The sequence below is a fragment of the Pantherophis guttatus genome, chromosome 12 (genome assembly GCF_059756535.1).
Source record: "Pantherophis guttatus breed Tessera chromosome 12, ASM5975653v1, whole genome shotgun sequence".
NCBI lineage: Eukaryota > Metazoa > Chordata > Lepidosauria > Squamata > Colubridae > Pantherophis > Pantherophis guttatus.
The window spans coordinates 15,642,712-15,665,005 of record NC_142074.1 but is presented as its reverse complement, the minus strand read 5'-3'; the positions used below and the strand labels follow the sequence as shown (position 1 = coordinate 15,665,005).

General features: G+C 42.1%; 1 pseudogene; it reads left to right on the top strand.

Moving 5' to 3' along the window:
- Positions 1–21,221: 21,221 nt before the first annotated feature.
- Positions 21,222–22,070, top strand: LOC148112228 (uncharacterized; annotated as a pseudogene).
- The last annotated feature ends 224 nt before the right edge of the window (positions 22,071–22,294 follow it).

Genomic DNA, 22,294 nt, shown 5'->3' with positions numbered 1-22,294 from the left:
CGGAAGAAGACATGGTTAACACTGTCCAAACCAGATAACTAGGAATGTTATACTAGTCCTGGTGTACATCATTCCAGAACATGAGGGGCAGGGTTATTGCCCTTCAAGTTCATTTCATTAAAGTAAAGGTAAAGGTTCCCCTCGCACATATGTGCTAGTCTTTCCTGACTCTAGGGGGTGGTGCTCATCTCCGTTTCAAAGCCGAAGAGCCAGCGCTGTCCGAAGACGTCTCCGTGGTCATGTGGCCGGCATGACTAAATGCCAAAGGCGCACGTAACGCTGTTACCTTCCCACCAAAGGTGGTCCTTATTTTCCTACTTGCATTTTTTACGTGCTTTCGAACTGCTAGGTTGACAGAAGCTGGGACAAGTAACGGGAGCTCACCCCGTTACGCGGCGCTAGGGATTTGAACTGCAAAACTGCCGACCTTTCTGATCAACAAGCTCAGCATCTTAGCCACTGAGCCACCACATCCCTTTGATTCATTTCATTAGGTACACATAAAATGTCACAAAAGAGAGGGGTAAAATTTCAGAAAGTACTTTTAACTCCAGAGCTTTACTAATGGCTAGCATGTGGGTCCATGCTAGATTTCCCACGCAAGCATAGCCACATGTGAAGGGTTTAAGTTGACTGCTTTATTGCATTCTACGCATACTACAAGAATTTTTCCAGATGCCTGCCTTATTTTGGCAACAAACAGATTAGATTCCAGAAAACTGGAAGGGGGCATCCATCCTAAGTCTCTTGAAGCTGTACAATGACCCAAAGCTAACTCTCACCTTGATCCCTCCTCCTTGCCTGGATGGCAGTTTCCCAACACATATCATGAAAGAACCAGGTGTCATTTTTGGTCTTCGTTACCATATTTTGTGGCGCCTCATATATTTATAGAGGCAAACATTTTTCCTGCAGTGCCTCTTCAAAGCCCTTTTGTAATTAACCTTCAGTTCAGATGGCTATGAAGGGTTCTCCCCAAATGAGAAGGGTAAGGCGCAAAGAACTCTACCAAGAAGATGCACTTGAAAAGACTAAGTTGGATGAGGTACATCAATAAGCAGGAAATCTTTCACAATCGAGTAGCGTCAAAAATTGTAACTTTAGACAACTTCATCATTTTACAGCTGGGAAGACTTAAAAGCTATTTTCCCCTCAAATCTTCCTTTGACAATCAGTGAATAGAACAGTAAGTGTTATTAGACTAATTTACTGTTAATCAGAAATGAGAAATGAAAGAATAATTGTCTATTCACAGACTGGATAGTGTGACATGGATACAGATTAGCTCAGGAGGAGACAACACATATATGCATATGTCTGTGTGTAGAAGATATAGAAGTAGACACAGATATATCAGGCTGGATCCCCCCCAAATGTTTATATCATCAAGAAACAACTTGACTTGGCTCTCCCCAGTTTTCAGCCGTTTTATTAAATCATAATAACCATAATAACCTGCCAATGATTACAGCTTCCAGTAACCAGAATGAGTTTTGCCAAATGATTAACATAATGTTAACAGTTAACACAATAAATTATAAATGGATATGTTTATGTGTGTGTGTGTGTGTGTGTGTGTGTGTGTGTGTGTGTGTGTGTATGTGTGTGTGTGTGTGTGTGTATATATACTCACATACATACCCCCACACATATATACATATACACACACCTATTTTCACACACTAAGAGGAACTATTTTTTGAATATCTTCTTTGGTTAAATCTGGATTGCCAAATAACAATCAGTCCCAAATATCCAATAGATAGTTGTAGAGGAAACAAAGGACTGATGACAAAAGACTTTAGAAAGTATTTTTAAAGTATTTTTACTGAAAGTTATAAGAATAATAATAAAAACAATGAGATAATTAATACTAATTTTTTAGTATTTCCTTTCCAGTTGTTCAATTTTTAGGGAGAAAATTCCAATGGGAATGACAAGCAAATAAAACATCTCCCACAGGTGCTCTAGACACACCAAAAATAACACAGAACTACATGGCCTCTTCAATCCGATGCCATCATTTCCCAGTTCATTCTTAACACTGAAATAAGACAGGTGTGTTGGTCTTGATGGAAAAGAATCAGATGACAAAACTCAAAAACCATACTAGGAAAATATATTGGTCTCCTAAAGCTTTATATACTGCTCAAAAAAATAAAGGGAACATAAGCAGAAGACATCCGAGATCTGAATGAATGAAACAGCCTTATTAAATACTTTGTTTTTTACATACAGTAGTTTATACACTGCTCAAACAACTAAAGGGAACACAAAACTACTGTATGTAACGAACAAAGTATTTAATAAGGCTATTTCATTCATTCAGATCTCGGATGTCTTCTGCTTGTGTTCTCTTTATTTTTTTGAGTAGTGTATATATACTCTACCATTCCTTGAGAAAGGAAGATTTCAAAATGCTCTTCCTTGGCTAATATTAATCACTGAATATATTAGATGAGACCTTCAGCCAGACTGGACCTCTCTCTCTTCCTAGCAGAATCAAATCACTATAGCAACGCTATAAATGGTGGTCCATCATATTGCAATGGTTGCAAAGATTTCCAGTACTTTATTTTATATACTTCTGAGCTCTGTACAAATGTTCAAACACTGAACATCTTGGAGCTCAGAGTCATTGGACAACTCTGTGTGCAATTCTTTCTTTGTCGGTGGAGAATAACTTTTCATGCATCCTATGAAAATGGGCCCTAGGCAGTGGTGGGATTCAGCCGGTTTGGGCCAGTTCAGGCAAAACGGTTGTTAAATTGCTGGCTGGCCCTACCCTTTCAGGAGTCCCCATGTGCCCCATTTTGGCTCCCAGGTAAGTGCAGGGAAGCCTACTAGGCACAAAATGGGGTGCAGGGAGGTGCGGCATGCCCCCCGTGACCTGTTTTTGCTCCCAAGAGGTTCCAGGGAGGCCTAATAGGCCCAAAATGCGGCATGGGGTGGCATGCTCCCCCCCGCCTGTTTTTGCTCCCAGGGGGCTGCAGGGAGGCCTACTAAGCCCAAAATGCCCAGTTTTCCTATTTTTCTACTTGCATTTTTTACATGCTTTCAAACTGCTAGGTTGGCAGAAGCTGGGACAAGTAACAGGAGCTCACCCCATTAATGTGGCACTAGGGATTAAAACTGCTGAACTGCCGACCTTTCGATCGACAAGCTCAGCATCTTACCCACTGAGCCACCACGTCCCCTTTCTTTCTCCATAGGAGTTCCCCAATAATCAAAGACTTGAAACTGTCTTGACCCACACACTCCTAGAAAGTCATCTGTGTTGCTTTTATTGATGTACGCTACTTCTTAACTAAAGGATAGGTATTATTGTCCTCACTATTCCATCCAGCAAGCAGGTATAAGAGGAAAAGGGGAAAAAAAAAAACATTGACTATGATATTCTGCCAGAATCAAATTACTGCTAAAAAAAAAAAAAAGGACAGAGAGAAAAAGAATTGCTGCCAAGCTGATGGTACAATCATAGCATTCTGGATCCTTCGTCCAAGTTCTTTTTCCTCCATTTTTAAAGCCTAAATATAAAGCAGTCGCAGAGAAACAGACAAGAGGGACTCAATTCACACTTCAGGTTAGCCAGATTTGTGGAATAATTGGTCCAATACTGTATTAGCAGGAGTCATGCTTCTTAAAGTAATAAATGGGTCTAAGAAAAAAAGCTAAATTCAGTTTCATCTATGCTGAAACATAATTAAAACTAAATATAGTTAATAACGTCACTCTCTATTCCTTAATTTAAGACTTATCTCACTTTGTCTCATAAAAATTTGCAATGCAACATTAGCCTTCAGGTAATACACATCAGTGACTAAAGCCCAGCATATTATCCACAACATGTAGGACAGTAATGGGTTGCTACTGGTTTTCCCCAGTTCTTGCGAACTGGTAGTGGAAATTTTGAGTAGTTCGGAGAACCGGTAAATACCACCTCTGCCTGGCTCCTCCCCCAATCTATTCGCTGCCTCCCAAATCCCAGCTGATCATCTAGAAGGAAAAAATCAGGGCTCACTTGACAAAGAAGAGAGGGAAAAAAACAAGACACTGTAGCTTTAAATTGAGAAGCCAAGAAGCCTCCCAACTGATCGGCTAGAACTGATCCGCTCCTTGTAAACCGCTCGGTGGTGGTAGATTGGCAATTGAGGCCAAGCTGCCTGAAAGCTGTTTCCAATGCTCTCGGTCATGGCAGAGTGGCAAAAAACTGTTTAAACTCTTGCTGCGCTGCTTCAAAGGGCCGCCCTACAGCTGATCAGCGGTAAAAGGCAGTGTGGTGGTAGACCATTGAGCTCCAAAAACAAATAAGTAGACCAGTATGCTCCAAAAACAAATGGGTAGACTATTTATCTCACTAACATTTATAGCCTCTAATATAACTCTTATATATATTATATTCGAAGCTACCCTGATTCCAACCCTTATTATTATTACACGATGAGGACAACAAACTGAACGCCTAACCGCAGGCACATACTTCATACTATATACACTAATAACCTCAATACCACTATTAATAACCATTCTATTCTTAAACAACATAACAAACACCCCAACCTTATTTATACAAATAATACAGCCAACTAGCCCCTGGACGGAACTAACACTATGAGTAGCCTGTCTAGGGGCTTTTTTAGCAAAAATACCAATCTACGGCCTCCTCTACGGCTCTGCAAGCAGTTTAAAAACCAGGTAGACCAGTACCTCTGCTAAATCCTAAATAATTGTTTGTCACATGACTATCAAACCATGCCCACAAAATAAGCCACGCCCACAGAACTAGTAGTAAAAAAATTTAGAACCCACCCCGATGTAGGATCATATGTAGAATATCACTATCCCTAAACTGAACAAATCACAATATTGGTTAACTTAATGCAATGCACAAATACACATCTGCATGTCTCAACTAATGGAGGGGGTGTTTTTTTAGAGCAAAATAACTGGTAAAAGGTCAGTGTCCTAGTTAGCTTCCATTTCTCTCTTTCTAGTTTATAATATTTATAATCAGTAGTCTTTTTCTTTTACTAGGTGATGGGGTGCACCGCTCACGGTGGCTCCAAATTAATAATTGTAATTATCTTGGAAGTAAATCCTTTGAATAATCAAGATTTCTTCAAAATACTCAGTGCTCCCTGCCTGGACAGCCCAAAATGTAAAATTCATTTTGATACCATTCCAGGTTGAATATTGCAATGCCAAAAATTGTGTTTCGAAAAAAAGAACACATCCAGAGAAGTACATGCAGACTTTGGCTCATTAACACAACAATCTGTGGCCATCTTCTATTCCCTCTGGATATACTGATCAAGCCAAAATGAAGTCCCCATCATTCAAATTCCTTACTTAATCATTCAGCTTCTAAGAAGATATTTTGTGGGCCAAATCTGATTCTTTGTCAGGAATTCTGTTAGCAAAGGTTTTAATTAATTAATTAAGTATAGATGGCTGCCCATTTCAAACAAATGACTCTGGCCAGCTAGCAACAATTAAACAACAAGCAGAAAACACCAAAATAAATAAACAATCAGCAGCCATGATAAATAATAATAATAATAATAGAGTAACCGTCAATATAAACTCATCAATGCAATCATCTCATAGGCTGCAACTACTCAAATGTCCATGCCCAGGAACACAGCCATGTCTTCAGGGCCCTTCAAAAAGAGTCAGGGCCAACCTGATCTCCAAAGAGATGATGTTCCACAGGGCAGGTAGGAAAGATTTTTTTCTTGGGTCCTGCCAGATGGAACCCATAACATGCCTCTCCTTCCAGATTTGATGGGACAGACAGGCATGATTGTCAGGGTTCCGATAGATTAAATTAAATCATGAGCCTCGAGCCAAGCATCAAAAGAAATCCAGTGATTTATTAGGAGCTTCATGTCGGCATATGCTCAAGTGAAGCCAGCTCTGACCCTACGTAATTTACGCCCCAATTATGACCCTGTTTCCTCTCTCCCCCCAGGGTGTGTCATCAATCATATTTGCCAATGGAGCAATTTCGCAGGTTGTAGAGGTCACTCCCTTCCGGCTGCTGTAGGTAACCCTGGGATACAGCCTTGAGAGAGATAAGCATGGAATGTGCATCTGTCTTTGGCTGCCGTGCCGTTTCTCCCATTTCCCATCCGCCCTGGCCTATGGCAACTCGAGGGCAGGCCAAGGATGCTTTGCGAGTTGACAATGATTAGGGAAGGCCAATCCCCTTAGCCACAGGAGACCTTGTAACTGGCAAGGACATCTTCCCATTTGCAACCAGGTTTTCCACAGCCTCTCTGGAGGAACTAGAGCTTGAAGCTGGCTCTTTTAGTGACCAAATAGTACTGCTTTTACTGAACCATGGCCCTCAATCAAAATTAAACCCAGAGGTTAATTCCATCCTTGGCTGCTAAGCTGTACAACTCCTTTTTGGTGGGCTCAAATTAGCAGGAAAGTCATCTTTACGTATCAGTTCCCAAACCTGATGGCACTGAAACTATTTACTAGGTCACAATGCTACTTTCACCTTTGCCATCAACCTGCAGAAAAGGGACACAAGAGGTGAAGTTTGAGTTGTGACATTAGCATGTCAGTTTCATCATTAATGCCCTCTGCTTTCCCTGCAGGCACCTTGGGTTATCTACTGGGTGAAAACCAGAAAGGGTTCAAAGTGGCTGATCTATCATCAGATGCCAAAGGCCAACTTTGGTACTTTTCTCTCCCTCTGCTCTGATGGTCGTTGCGCAACTTCAACAAATCAGATGGAAAGCGCTACACAAGTCAACCATGACTTAACCATAAGCTTGTTCAGCAAGCGTTCAGCCAGACCTCTGAACCATGAAGCAAGCTTTCCACTTATGTTGCTAAGGAAGGAGAATATGCACGGCGTACATTGGGAACAATCACTTTCCATTTTTATCTCTTTGTTTATCTCGGATAAATTAGTGCATCAGCTACTTCATTGAAGCCATGCATTTGCCACTTGCCTTGATTGAAGCTGATCATCATAATTCTAAGTTACATCAGACAGCTCATGATAAACCTTTAGCGGTGGCCATATCTCCCTTTAAACATGAGGAACACGTTCATCGTTTCTTAAAATATAGGAAGCCGCACAATAGAGAATCTTCATGTGCTTTTTTTTTTTTTTTTTTTTTTGCAGTGGGGTAGAATTGGGGACATTTTCTAACGCGTTGAATCTGCTGCACATTGGCAAAACATAGCAGGAACAGAGTGATAATTGAACAATTAGCAAGCACCATAATAAAAGAGCGCATAATTAAAATGAAGAGTGCATAATTAAAATAACCACGCCACGGTGGGAGAAAAAAAAAAACTCCTCACAGAGTGCAACAGTGTACAAAAAGGAAACAAAAGTGTAAATCAGCAGAGAACAGCTTCTAAAGCAAGAACTATACACAAAGGAAAGATCAGAAGTGACGGGGTAGTAAAAAAAAAAAAAGAATAAGAATAAGAACAAAAGAGGGAACGAGTAATGAATTAGCCGTCCCACACACCCACCCCCGAAAAAACCCAGCACATTAAAATACTCTGATTTTTTTTTTTTTGCAAGGACAGGGATTACTAGCTAGCAGCCCATGACAAATGCAGCAATATAAAAATCACAAGAAGTAGCACTAATGATTATCCAGATGGCTCAGGCCAAAGCTACTTGTAGGATATGGTCGAAAAAGAGGGCAGCCATGTCTGTACAATTAAAGCTTTCCTTAGCACATTTATGTGCATATATAAAAAACAAGGACAGCTTCAATCTCTCTGCCACAGCTGCCTTCCTGACTTTGACTATATTCTGCAGCTATCCTTGTTATATTACTTTTTCCTCTGTTTTTTTTTCTTACTTTGTTATACTTCTATAGCAGTGGTGGGATTCAGCCAGTTCGCACCTATTCAGGAGAACCAGTTGTTAACTTTCTAAGCAGTTCGGAGAACCGGTTGTTGGAAGAAATCTTATTTTCTTTTTTTCCACTTTTCAGGGCTAATCCTGTAAGGAAGGCAGGAAGGAAACATTGTGGTGTTGTTTCTAGCCTAATCTTTATTGCCCTGCTTACAGAAACTGCCTCTCTGGTTAACACTTATTACATTGTAACAGCTAAGGCGAAGTGCCGATCGACGTGAGTGATGTTGAGTTGGCTACGCCCACACAGTCACATGACCACTGAGCCACGCATACCAGTGGTGGGTTTGCCCCCGGTTCAGACTGGTTCTATAGAACTGGTAATAAAACCAGCGGGAGGCTCCACCCACTGACCCCGGCATCATCAGGAAGATTCTGCGCATGTGCGCATGGCCTTATTGCAAACCAGTAGTAAAGGTAAGTAGAACCCGCCCCTGACGCATACCCAGCTGTTTATTAGGGCAGAGAACCGGTTGTTAAATTATTTGAATCCCACTGTTCTATAGTACTAGTTAAAGTACTAGCTGTTAAATACGGTAATGTTGTAATTTAACCAGTAATGGGCAGGAGCTCCTTCCAAACTGCAATTAAGCACTGCCTATCTCAGTTTCCAGTGTAAGGGGGCGTGGGGGAAGCTTGAGATACACTGTTCTCATGTAGATCATTGGAATAGAATTCTTTATTGGCCAAGTGTGATTGGACACACAAGGAATTTGTCTTTAGTGCACAGGCTCTCAGTGTACATAAAAAGACAAGATACATTTGTCAAGAATCATAAGGTACAACAATGATTCTTGATTAATGTATCTTTTCTTTTATGTACATTGAGAGCATATGCACTAAGTCAAATTCCTTGTGTCTCCAATCACACTTGGCCAATAAAGAATTCTATTCTATTCTATTCTATTCTATTCTATTCTATTCTATTCTATTCTATTCTATTCTATTCTATTCTATTCTATTCTATTCTATTCATGATAGTCATAGGGTACAAATAAGCAATCAAATCATACTAGGAAACAATCAATATAAATTGTAAGGATACAAGCAACAAAGTTATTTTTTTTTTACTACCGGTTCTGTGGGTGTGGCTCGGTGGGCGTGGCATAGCTTGGTGGGTGTGGCAGGGGAAGAATACTGCAAAATCCCCATTTCCTCCCCACTCCAGGGGAAGGTTACTGCAAAATCCCCATTTCCTCCCGATTAGCTGGGACTCGGGAGGCAGAGAATACATGGGGGCTGGGCCAGTCAGAGGTGGTATTTACCGGTTCTCTGACCTACTCAAAATTTTCACTACCGGTTCTCCAGAACTGGTCAGAACCTGCTGGAACCCACCTCTAGTGCGATTGCTATCTAAGTCTTTCAAAAATTAAATGATTTACCCTATGCCCCAAAACACCTGCATTCATTCAAAGATTCAAAAAGCCTCTGATGATTCTAGGCTTGACTTGAAAGGAATCGCCAAATCTGAATCTGTCAGTGTTCCAATCAAAACGGAATCACGTTACTAGATACACACAGCAGGACCCAATGAGCAGACTCATTAACGTAGAAATGAAACAGAATGAAAGTACAGCAGGAACATGCTAAAGAGTTATCAAATTAGAAACGTTCAGATTGGTTCATCTTATATCTTTAGATGTAAAGGTTCTTTGGAATGTTCAGAGAAATGGCTCGTGATTTTCCCCAAGATTTCAATATGATTTTGACTCTGCAAAATGCCAAGCAGTGACAAGGAGTTGGGAGAAGGCAAGGTATTCCACCCTTCTTTACAGTGAATTCTTCTTCTTTGAAAAATACTTGTTGTGACCCCAACTCCCAAACCTGTCCTAAGAGAAGAAGCGGACTCAGAAGGTGATGGGGAGGAACTGACAAGGCCTCCCTCTCCAGGACCCTCCTTTCTGGCAATGCCTCAGGTTCCATCCGAAGGCCAAGAGGAACAGCCTGGGATGTGCCAGGAGGAAGGCATATCGGAGCACCAATTGATAGGGAGCGAGGAGGATGAATCCTGGCTTGATCCAGGCAGCGTCGGAGGGAGAAGCGTGCGCAGCAACAGAAGAGGCGTGGGAGAGCCAGAGATTGAGCTGAGTCACGTAGCCACGCCCCACCAGGAATAAAAGTGGGTGGGATTGCTCTTCAGGCTTTGTGACGGACAAAGTTAAACCCTGCAAGTCACATCGTGATCTCTGAAATTCGGCTTGGATATATTTTGGACTGAACATTGACTAAACTCTTGTCTCGTGGATAATTTGTTGCTCCTGGAACGGACTGAAGATAAGTCCTCTTCTGCTTTATGGGAGTGAAAACGGTCTTGGCAGGCATTCGGCAGTTTGCTGCCAAAACCTTGGTCTGCCAAGAATTCTAATCTGTTTACCTAATAAAATATTGGCAGGCATGCTTGGTATTACGTTTGCCTGTGTGAGGAAGGGGGACAGAACAATACTCAATCTTCATCTAACAGAGTGATCAAATTAGAAACATACAGATTGGTCACAGGTAACAGTAACAGAGTTGGAAGGGACCTTGGAGGTCATCTAGTCCAACCCCCTGCTTGCGCAGGAGACCCGTACTAGGGATTCGAACCGCCAAACTGCTGACCTTTCGGATCGACAAGCTCAGTGTCTTAGCCACTGAGCCACCTAGTCAGGTTCATCTTTCTCTTTAGCTATAACCTTTCTTTGGAACGTTCGGAGAAATGGCTCATGATTTTCCCCCCACCCATGTTTTCACAAAACCATCATCCCAAAAAGTGATGGAAACTTTTATAGGAACATTTAAGAGTATTTTTGTCCTGAGAGCATTTTCGCCTCTGCTCGGTTTCTGATGTAACAATGCTGCTTCTGCTGAGATGGCTGTTGGCTTTGCTTTCTTGAAGATGTGCCAAAGCCCCAGCGATATTGATGCTTATCCAATGCCTCCTTTAAAAACAAAAACAAAAAAAATCTAAGCTGGACACAAGACAGCTGTAGTCCTCATTTTAATTTCCCAGCATGCACTGGCATAGCATCAGTTACCTGACATTTAAACGAATGATTGAATAAATAAATATTAGAGATGGACTTTTGTGGTTGTGCTCTTAAGTCAGTGTTGACTCCTAGTGACCTCAAGTTCCTGCAGTTTTCTTGGCAAGATTTTCAGAAGTGCTTGCCCTTGCTTTTTTTTCCCCCTCTAGGGCTGAGAAGATTGACTGCTCCAGGGTCATCCAGCTGGCTTTGTGCCTAAAGTGGGACTAGATTTCATAGCCTCCTAGTTTTTAGCTGAATGCTTTTACCACTATACCAAATCTGTTGCCTACAGACACATTAGACTGAACATATCCCAAAGTCAGGCATGATATTTGTGAAATGCAGCAGTTACAAATCATCATAATCTGATTTCATGTGCTGAATTCCATTCCGTCTGTATATTTAAAGGTAAAGTTTCCCCTCGCACATATGTGCTAGTCATTCCCGGCTCTAGGGGGCGGTGCTCATCTCCGTTTCAAAGCCAAAGAGCCAGCGCTGTCCAAAGACATCTCCGTGGTCATGTGGCCGGCATGACTCAACGCCAAAGGCGCACAGAATGCTGTTACCTTCCCACCAAAGATGGTCCCTATTTTTCTACTTGCATTTTTTACGTGCTTTCGAACTACTACGTTGGCAGAAGCCGGGACAAGTAACAGGCGGTCACCCCATTACGCGACACTAGGGGTTCAAACCGCTGAACTGCCAACCTTTCGATCGACAAGCTCAGCGTCTTAGCCACTGAGACACTGCGTCCCTTTCATCTATATATCTACTTATGGCTAAATCATCTAATTGACTATGCTTTATTTGCCTTTTGACTTTTTAGGTATAGCTGTTTCATATTTGTCACATTCCATGTCCCATGTTATCTTCCTCTGTAAAATGAGGACTCCTACTCCAATTTTGGAATCTTCTGCAATTAAATTTGAGGCTTTGACCATACTATGCCAACCCCCCTCCTCCAAGAGTTTATGAAACTCTAATATTCTTCCCTAATAATCAAAGAAGAGGAGCCCTCCAATCTAGGAAAGGTTTTATCATCTGGCCCCTACATTGTTGAAATATTTCAGCCAGGACTATACCATTTCTTGGCATTGATACAGCAATTGTTGCTCTTCTTTCTCCATGGAGAAAGCTACACTCTCCCCTACACAGTGGCTAAGACGCTGAGCTTGTCGATTGAAAGGTCGGCAGTTCAGCAGTTTGAATCCCTAGTGTCGCGTAAGGGGGTGAGCTCCTGTTACTTGTCCCAGCTTCTGCCAACCTAGCAGTTCAAAAGCACTTACAAAATGCAAGTAGAAAAATAGGGACCACCTTTGATGGGAAGGTAACAGCGTTCCATGCACCTTTGGCGTTTACATGCCAAAGGTGCACGGCCATGACCGCCATGATCATGTGGCGGTCATGCCGGCCACATGACTATGACGATGTCTTCGGACAGCGCTGGTTCTTCGGCTTTGAAACGGAGATGAACACCGCCCCCTAGAGTCAGGAACGACTAGCACATATGTGCGAGGGGAACCTTTACCTTTACCCCTTCTGAACTCCCTGGCAAAGATGACCCCACCGAGACTCATCTACAATGCAAAAGCAGAACACAAAAACCAGTTGTTTTAATTTAATCAAAGCAGAGGTTCCAATGAACGGATCTATCAAACGTTCTCAAAATCTCAAAACCGAATGCAATCAGAATCTCATTGCCCTATTTCAAAACACTTGGAATTAGATAGAACTGCAACTGGGATTCTTAAAGTGGAACCCTACTGCTATGTACAAGTGTGAGGGGGTTTTTTCCCCCCTTATTTTTTTTAATCCATATTTTAACCCAGAGAGATTTTAGGAGCAAGGCCACCATTGACCATCTCAAGGCTCAGCCAGGCACAGAGAGAGAGAGAGAGAGAGAGAGAGAGAGAGGGAGGGAGGGAGGGAGGGAGGGAGGGAGAGAGAGAGAGAGAGGGAGAGAGAGAGAGAGAGAGAGAGAGAGAGAGAGAGAGAGAGAGAGAAACCAACCCAGTGAAGTACATTGGTCCTTGTTTGAATCAATAAAAATAGAGGTTATTTCATTCTGAAGTTGACGCGCTAGAAAACCGCACCATTAAGCTACAGTTAAACTTGCGATCAGCTAGGAAACTGGGTTAATACATAATAATAAATGCACCAAAGGGGAGAGGGAGAAAGAGGAGCTTCTACATTCCATGAATAATCATGTATCACTTTTGGTAAATACCCACCATTTATTTCCTTACCATTGATGGAACACGGTTCATTTGTTTGCTATGTTAGGAAGGCTGTCAACCAATTAAACAGTTTCAGTTCACTGCCTTTCAGCTAAGAAATGTATAATATTTAAATCCGCGTGCCCATTGCGATGAATGGGCGTTTGGTTTTTTGTTTTTTTGTTTTTTGCGCTTTCTAAGAAAGCTTAAATAAATATCTCCTAATAAGCATAGATAAATAACAACAACAAGAAGAAGGGGAAAACCCCTTATTGATGGAAGGAATGCTTTTTTTCCCTTCATATTTTCTCTTTCATGCTCTGTGACAGTAACAGACATAACAGTTGGAAAACTGAAGGCCTGGAAAATAGGTAAAGGTCCTGCTTATTTTATTCAGGGAAGGCATAAGGCTAAATAGCTTGATATATTTCTTGACAGTGTATAGTGAAAATATGAGTCCTTAAAGGTAAAGGTTCCCCTCACACATGCATACTAGTCGTTCCTGACTCTAGGGGACGGTGCTCATCTCCGTTTCAAAGCCAAAGAGCCAGCGCTGTCCAAAGACGTCTCCATGGTCATGTGGTCGCCATGACTCAAAGCCAAAGGCGCACGGAACACTATTACCTTCCCACCAAAGGTGGTCCCTATTTTTCTACTCGCTTTTTTTACGTGCTTTTGAACTGATAGGTTGGCAGAAGCTGGGACAAGTCACGGGAGCTCACCCCCGTTACGCGGCACTAGGGATTCGAACCGCTGAACTGCCGATCTTTCAATCAACAAGCTCGGCGTCTTAGCCACTGAGCCACCGCATCCCTGACTCCTGGAAAATAAACAAGTGGGAATTTAATTCACAGCTTCATTTGCTCCCCCCTGATGAAAGACATGCCTGGTTAATCAAGTAACAAAGCAAACACAGGTGTGTTATTGTTTATTCGTCTTTTTTTTAAAAAATTCACCTTCCTGGTCATTATAATCCACCATAATCATCCTTAGCAATGGAATCTCATTGGTTCCCCCAACCTCCCTTCCTTCTTCAGTTCATCAACAATCTCCTTGAGGGACAGTACCCAGAATTAAGTGTGTGTCTTCCTTTTGCAAAAAGGGACTTCCTGAGGCTGTTTACAAGTTTGCAAGAGTGAAGTGGGGGGAAAAAAAGCTTCACTCCCTTTGGTATCAAAGCTATGCAGAATGAAAAAAAAAATTAAGCAACTTGAAAATGATTTCATAATGAGGGAAGAGAAACTCTTGCAAACCGTTAATGGACTGAATTTCAGCTCTTTGGTAATTGTGTATTTATTTATTATCAGGCTCTTGCAAGGAAATTTCACTGTGTGTTGATTAAAGCTTTGCTTTAAATATTTTAAACAAAAACAGGGTTTGATCTCTGCGGCGGGTGCTGCTGGATTGAAGAAGAAAGATTCTATTATTGCTTCGTATAATTAAGTGAGCCTTCAGTTCTCACATAGACTGGTTCTCTCTTTGGTGCGTCTATGCAAAATGTTTTTCTTGAATCAGAAAAATGAACCGTTGGGGTGAACTTGTCTCTTTCCCCATCCAGAGGTGGGTTTCAGCAGGTTCTGACCAGTTCTGGAGAACCGGTAGCGGAAATTTTGAGTAGTTCGGAGAACCGGTAGTAAAAATTTTGACTTGCCCCGTCCCCATCTATTCTCTGCCTCCTGCATCCCAGCTGATCGGGAGGAAATGGGGATTTTGCAGAATGGAGATTTTATAGTATCCTTCCCCTGCCACACCCACCAAGCCATGCTCGCCAAGCCATGCCACGCCCGCCAAGCCACGCTCACAGAACCGGTAGTAAAAAAATTTGAAACCCACCACTGTAGGTATCCTTAAATAAATGATGCAAACAAAGTTTCAGATTGCCTGAAAATCTGACAATCCAAGTTCTGGAAGAATTAGTAGTATTTCATTAAACATTTTTGAGAATGAAATAAAGTGGGTGCGGGGGGGAGAGAAGCAAGAAAAGAGGCAAAAAGACACACAGACCCCCCCCCAAAATAAGACAAAGTGAATAAATGGGGAAATTACAAGTGTCATAGAATTAAATTTGTTAGGTAACAGTTGTCAATATTTCATTAGTCAGTTTTATATAACGAAACACGTTAAGTTGTTTTAAAACCTGCAAGTCCTTGTTAAAACCCTAGAAATATGTGCATATTAATTGCCATAATGATTGAAAATAAAATAAAGAATTGCACTAAATTCTGTCTGAATACTGAAAGGCCCATCCTTATTTATTGGATGATGGAGGGTTAAAATTATTAAGATGTTCTGATACAACTAGTCCAAATTTCAGATGGCACCCAACCCATATTGTAATCCCAAAAACCATTCCCAAGTTAAATTAAATTCAATGTCTGGAAGAAATGTTTAAAGGGGGGAAAATGTGGGTTGCATTTTCATCAGCTCTTCCATAATGCAGCAATGACGGTCTCAAAAGAAAACCACTCGCTTTTGCTAGCATGTATAACTCTTTGCCATAGATTCATATCAATTGGCAGAATTGTACTCAGGGATCCCTGAAGAATTAATTAACTTATTACCCAAACTGATCAGACTGTCCTGGAATAGCGGATTCTTCATTTCTTCAAGCTGTATAGTTTTGTTGTTAAGTCATTTTTCGTGTTCGAAGATGGTCCATGAGTTGTTTGCTTCACTTCATATTGGTGGTAGAAAAAATGACTGCCATTATGGCTGTTGGAGCAATGCTCTAGTACCGTGATGGTGAACCTATGGCACAGGTGCCACAGGTGGCATGCAAAGCCCTCTCTGCGGGCACACCAGCCATCGCCCCAGCCCAGTTCCACCGTGCATGCGCGCATGCCTCCCACTGGCCAGCTGGTATTTGGGTCCCTGCTGCGCATGTGCGGGAGGCAGGTTGCATGTGGGGGACATGTGCACACATGTGCGGGGGGCACATGCGCAGGGGGTGCTCGCATTGCATTTTGGGGTTTGGTACGTGCAATCGCACCCCATTTTGGGTCTGGAAAGCCTCAGCTGGCTGGTGGGAGGCGCACACTCGTGGATAGGTAAATTCGACATGAGCAGCAGTGGTGCAGTGGTTAGAGTGCAGTACTGCAGGCTACTTCTACCAGCTGCCTGCAGTTTGGCAGTTCGAATCTCACCAGGCTGGATGGTTGACTCCTTCCATGGCTGAGTAAAATGGGTGGATAAAATGAGGACCCAAATTGTTGGGGGCAAGATGCTGACTCTGTAAACTGCTTAGAGAGGGCTGTAAAGCACTGTAAAGCGGTATATAAGTCTAAGTGCTATTGCTATTCAGTTATGAAGCCACTATTGTGCCCCCGTAGAAGTTTTGTATATGATTACAAAACACCCTGCCAACAAAAGTGTGTATAGTCAAGGCTATGGTTTTCCCAGTTGCAATGTATGGCTGTGAAAGTTGGACCATAAGAAAGGCTGAGCGCCAAAGAATTGAGGCCTTTGAACTCTGGTGCTGGAGAAGACTCCCTGCAAGTCCCTTGGACTACAAGGTGATCAAATCGGTGAATCCTAGAGGAGATCAACCCTGACTGCTCTTTAGAAGGACAGATCCTGAAGGTGAAACTCAAATACTTTGGCCACCTAATGAGAAGGAAGGACTCACTGGAGAAGAGCCTAATGCTGGAAAAGATTGAGGGCAAAAGAAGAATGGGACGACAGAGAACGAGGTGGCTGGATGGAGTCACTGAAGCAGTCGGCGTGAGCTTAAATGGACTCCAGAGGATGGTAGAGGACAGGAAGGCCTGGAGGAACGTTGTCCATGGGGTCGCGATGGGTCGGACACGACTTTGCAACTAACAACAACATATGATTACATGGATTGTGTGTATATGTCTACTTTTCTTTGTCATGTTCTCATCATATGCTAAATAAACAAATAATAAGAGGCTCCAACTTGCTATCCAACTTTAAGTCAAATTGTGATTCTTAGCGCAAAACAGGTGTCATTGTACAGAGTTATTCACTGCTTCGTTTGCTGAAATTCTGGCCTTTTTTTCTATTCAGCCCAACCAAAATGCTTACTTGAGTAAGCCCACTTAGAATAACCCATAAACATATTCATCTTACAAAAGCTGGCGTCTCCAATTAGTCAATCAGCAAATTCTACTTTATATTCCTTTCATTTGAATAACAGCACTACTTACAATCCTAGGTTGCAGAAGTCCTTCTGGGCAATAAGGAAGTTGAGGGTGCCTCTTCTAAGATGCTGATTGTCAGGGAGAAAAAAAATACTATGAAGTTATTTAAAGCTCTCTTTTTTCTCCCCCTCCTAAGGAAATTATGCAGATCTAATCAACCGAAGACATTTTTAGTTGGGCGTCAGCTCTAAAACTAGTTACTCAGCATTACTGAGTCATTCTCAAGGTAATCTTGGTAGTATTCTTATATTAAATGAATTTTGCAATCCAGAGGAAAGTTGCTTAAGAAATACCGTGTCTCCCTGAAAATAAGACCCTGTCTTATATTTTTTTGAACCCTGAAATAAGCGCTTGGCCTTATTTTGGGGGAGCTCTTATTACTTTGGGATACATGGAGCAAGACAGGGCTCCTCTTACCATCTTAACTGATTTCCAGCTCTGTCTCCCTAACCCTAAGCAGAGGAAATGGCTGTGCATGTGTTTAAATGTTTTCAGGGAGGGCTTATTTTCAGGGGAGGGCTTATTTTCAGGAAAACACAGTATAAGGGGAATTTTTTTCCAGTCACAGCCTTCACTCCACAAATTCCAAGAGTCCGATTATTTATTTATTTATTTATAAGGGCAGAGGGAAATACTCTTACAGGAGGAACAGAATGAATCCTTTTTTTAGGGGAAACGAACCTTCAGTATCATATATTAAAGGAGACAGTTCATCATATTAACGTAGATCCACAAATAACAAATAAATATATATATATATATTCTGCTTTGCCAGCACTGTAGTAGTAGCAAATACAGCCAGATAAGAGGGGCTTGAATCTAGGTCAAGAAAATGATTGGAGAAAAGATCTCGAACCTCCCTAGGTTCACACAAAGTTAAAACGAAGGAGGAGGTCAGTGTTTTCAAACTTGACAGATTCTGTTACTGTAGTTGTTACAACAAAAGTAATATTGAGCTATGTGGCTTTAATCTGATCCAACTCACTGGGCTGATAATCCAACTCTTGGCCTAATAATAAAGGTTGCCTCGATGCCATAAGAATTGACGCTTGATTCTGTTGTAAAAATTCATGTTCCCCATTTTAAACCGTGGTGTGTATTTCTACATTGAAAGCGCTGAGCATATTATGTACCACACTGGAAAGAACAGGCCTCAGAGAGAAACTCTGACACATACAAGCATTGTTTGTGTGCAGCCATGAAGAATGGAAGCTTGCAAAGCTTTGAAATTAAAAGTGATGAAAAGGGGAGAGGTTTTCCCACTCGCAAAAGAGAGACAACCTAACACATCTACGCCAGGCATAACCCCATAAAGTCTTGTGTTTTGAAATTGGCTACAAAGTCAGAGGGCACTGGGGAAATACTGTATGTAAGAAAGCTTGGATTTCTCTTTACTCAACAGCATCAATGTGTTCGCTTTGTTACAAAATGAGCAATTTGCTCTCCAAGAAAGGGGAAGAGAGACTCAAGAGAAACAATAAATAATTGACTTATACCTAGTCTCACTCGTTAATGGCAGCATCCTGGGAAGACTCGGTTACGGGACTGATACGGTTTCCAAACATACTAAAAATCCGTCAAGGTGGACTTGAATATTGCAAATTTGGCAGCCTTCTCAGGAAGTAGCTCATTCCAACGGTGTCTTTCAAGCTTGAGACGTCTCGATGACATTAATAGAGGTGGTATTCAGCCGGTTCAGGCCGGTTCAGGCGGGGGGGGCACCCATGATTTCTGCTACCGGTTCAGGCGAACCAGCCTGAACCAGTAGCAGAAATCATGGGTGCCCCCCCCCCCACCCGCCCTGGTTCTATGCCATCCTATTTAGGCAGTGGAGTAGTTCAAAGAACCAGCAAATTCCGCCTCTGGCTGGCCCCAGAGTGGGGTGGGAATGGAGATTTTGTAGTATCCTTCCCCCAGGAGTGGGGAGGGAATGAGGATTTTGCAGTATCCTTTCCCTGGAGTGGGGAGGGAATGGAGATTTTGCAGTATCCTTCCTCTGTCACGCCCACCAAACCACACCCACCAAGACATACCACACCCACCAAGCCACGCTCACAGAACCGGTATTAAAAAATTTTGATTTAACCACAGCTTGATATCTAATTTCCAACCCAAATCTATTTGAACCTATGCTGGTATAGATGCTTACAGTATTATTCACTCCATTTTTCTGCCTCCGTTCTTGATAAAAGAATTCTGAAAACTGGTGTGCACCAGTTGCTGAACTTTTTACAGGAAAGGAAGAGAAAAAGAAGAAAGATCTTGTCACCTAACCCTGCATAAAGATCTGGGCTAAGGATTACCGTTTTCTTGCCTGAATTAACACCTTCTCTACAGTGTTCGGTAGGAAGAAGCAGGACCACATGTCCCAAGGTTGCAAGAAAACCACTTTTACATGAAAGAACCACTTTATCTGTATAAAACAAAGACCAAAACCAGATTGAGTTGATGAAAATTCATAATATGTTGTTTGGAAACTTTTTTTTTTTTTTTTAAAGAATTGAGCCTTTGGAAGTAGGAAGCCTGTCAGCCCTGGAGGCCATCTTTTTCTTTGGATCTTCAGAGCTGCCACAATTAGTGCTGTGGGAAACTGGGATGGGGGGGGTGTTGCATGGAGTTGGGGAGATATCTAGCCATAATAACATTCCTTTTTCAGAGTGTCAAGGACATCTTGCCCTGCACCTGGAAGGGTGAGACTGGGAGGCATCTCCAATTGGGACGGTGCTTTGATTGGATCATGTGATGGACATGTGGGTGTTGGGCAGGGACTTGGACTTTCTTTTGGGTGGGGAAAACCTGGAAACTTTCAGATTCAGGTTTTCCCAGATGTGCCAATATGACATCTCTAATAAAATGGAACTTTGAGGAACTTGTAGCCTCGAAGTCTTCTTTCATTGGGGGTGTTACTTGGAACCCTGACATTAACCCGAATCTCCTTTAAAATCTCAACCAGCTCACCGACCTCTGGGACATTGTCTGGGGTCCTGAGCCCGGAGCGCTGACCCTACACCGGGTGGCGTGAAAACTCAGGGAAGACAGATGACAAAGACGCAGTGACCTTCTATGAATAAGCTGGTTCACATCCTTGAATCAATGTTGTTGTTTTTTCCCCCAGAGTGTTTCATGGCAAAGCCTCACAAAAGACAAGTTTTAAAACACAGATCACAATGGGGGAGAGCAGAGCAAAGCACTCCTTACAAAAGAAGCAGGTGGATGTCAGACAGGAGAAGAAACAGGTAAGAATATCATCAGCACCTTCGGCTCCAACAAAAGAAAGAGGGAGAAAGAGAAAAGGGAGAGGATAATAATAATAATAATAATAATAATAATAATAATAATAATAATAATAATAATAATAATAATAATAATAATTAATAGAAGCATGCTCTGGCAGATTATGTGAAAGACAGTATTGAACCAGCTTTATTATTTATTTATTTATTTATTATTCAAATTTCTATACCGCCCTTCTCCTTTCAGACTCAGGGCGGTGAACAGCCAAAATAAAACATTTATACATAAAGTGTAATTAAAAATAGATTTAAAATAATTAAATTTGGCCGATAGTTTAAAATTTATCAATTTAAAATCCATATCAAAATTTAAAATCAACCATAAAATCATAAAATCAAGAGAGACCGGCTAACTGAAAGAGATGAGTTTTTAGGGCCCGACGAAAAGTCCGGAGGTCGGAGATCACTCGTATCTCTGGGGGTAGATTGTTCCAAAGGGCAGGTGCCACCACAGAGAAGGCTCTCCTCCTGGGGGTCGCCAGCCAGCATTGTCTAGCCGACGGCACCCTGAGGAGGCCCTCTCTGTGGGAGCGAACTGGCCGGTGGGAGGCTATTGGTGGTAGAAGGCGGTCCCGTAAGTACCCTGGCCCTAAGCCATGGAGCGCTTTAAAGGTGATCACCAACACTTTGAAGCGCACCCGGAAGCTTTGATGGAGGTCAACAAGAGGAAGCTGCTCAAAGTGCAGCAAACCAAGAATCAATATAGGAAAACAGCGATGCAAACTCAGGGTGACAGCTGGTGTAACAAAGCACTGCATGGACAGTTCCTTGAAAAGATCCAAGGAAAAGTAGATAAGGAAAAGACCTGGTTATGGCTGACCAACAGAACACTGAAGAAAGAAACAGAAGGCCTGATTCTTGCAACCCAAGAACAAGCCATCAGAACGAATGTAATCAAAGCCAGAATAGAAAAATCCACTGATGACCCCAAATGCAGACTCTGCAAAGAAGCGGATGAAACCATCGTTCACATACTGAGCTGTTGCAAGACAATAGCTCAGACTGACTACAAACAACGCCATAACACAGTCACTCAGATGGTCCACTGGAACTTGTGTCACAATTACCATCTGCCTATAGCAAAGAACTGGTGGGACCATAAGCCTGAAAAAGTGGTCGAAAATGAGCATGCAAAACTACTGTGGGACTTCCAAATACAGACTGACAAAGTTTTGGAACACAATACCCCGGATATCACGATTGTGGAGAAGAAAAAAGTGTGGATCGTCGACATTGCCATACCTGGTGACAGTAGAATCGACGAGAAACAACTTGAAAAAGTCACTAGATATCAGGACTTGAGAATCGAACTGCAGAGACTCTGGCATAAACCAGTGTAGGTGGTTTCAGTGGTATTCGGCACACTGGATGCTGTGCCTAGAGACCTAGGCAAGCACTTAAAAACAATTGGCGCTGACAAGATCACCATTGCTCAGCTGCAGAAGGCCACCTTATTGGGATCTGCTTGCATAATCCGCCGATACATCATGCAGTCATAAAGGCTTGGGAAGTGTTCGACTAGTGATTTGGGATACGAAATCCAGCATGGTCATCTCGTTTGCTGTGTATACTGTCATCATCATCATAATAATAACAAGCTTCTCTTCAGAAGTCAGTCAGCATTGAGAAAAACTCTGGTGTACAGAAGAAATCAACATTGTTTCATTGTTTATGATCCATCATTGGTTTAGATAAAAGAGGAAAGAGAAGAAACAAAAAAGGC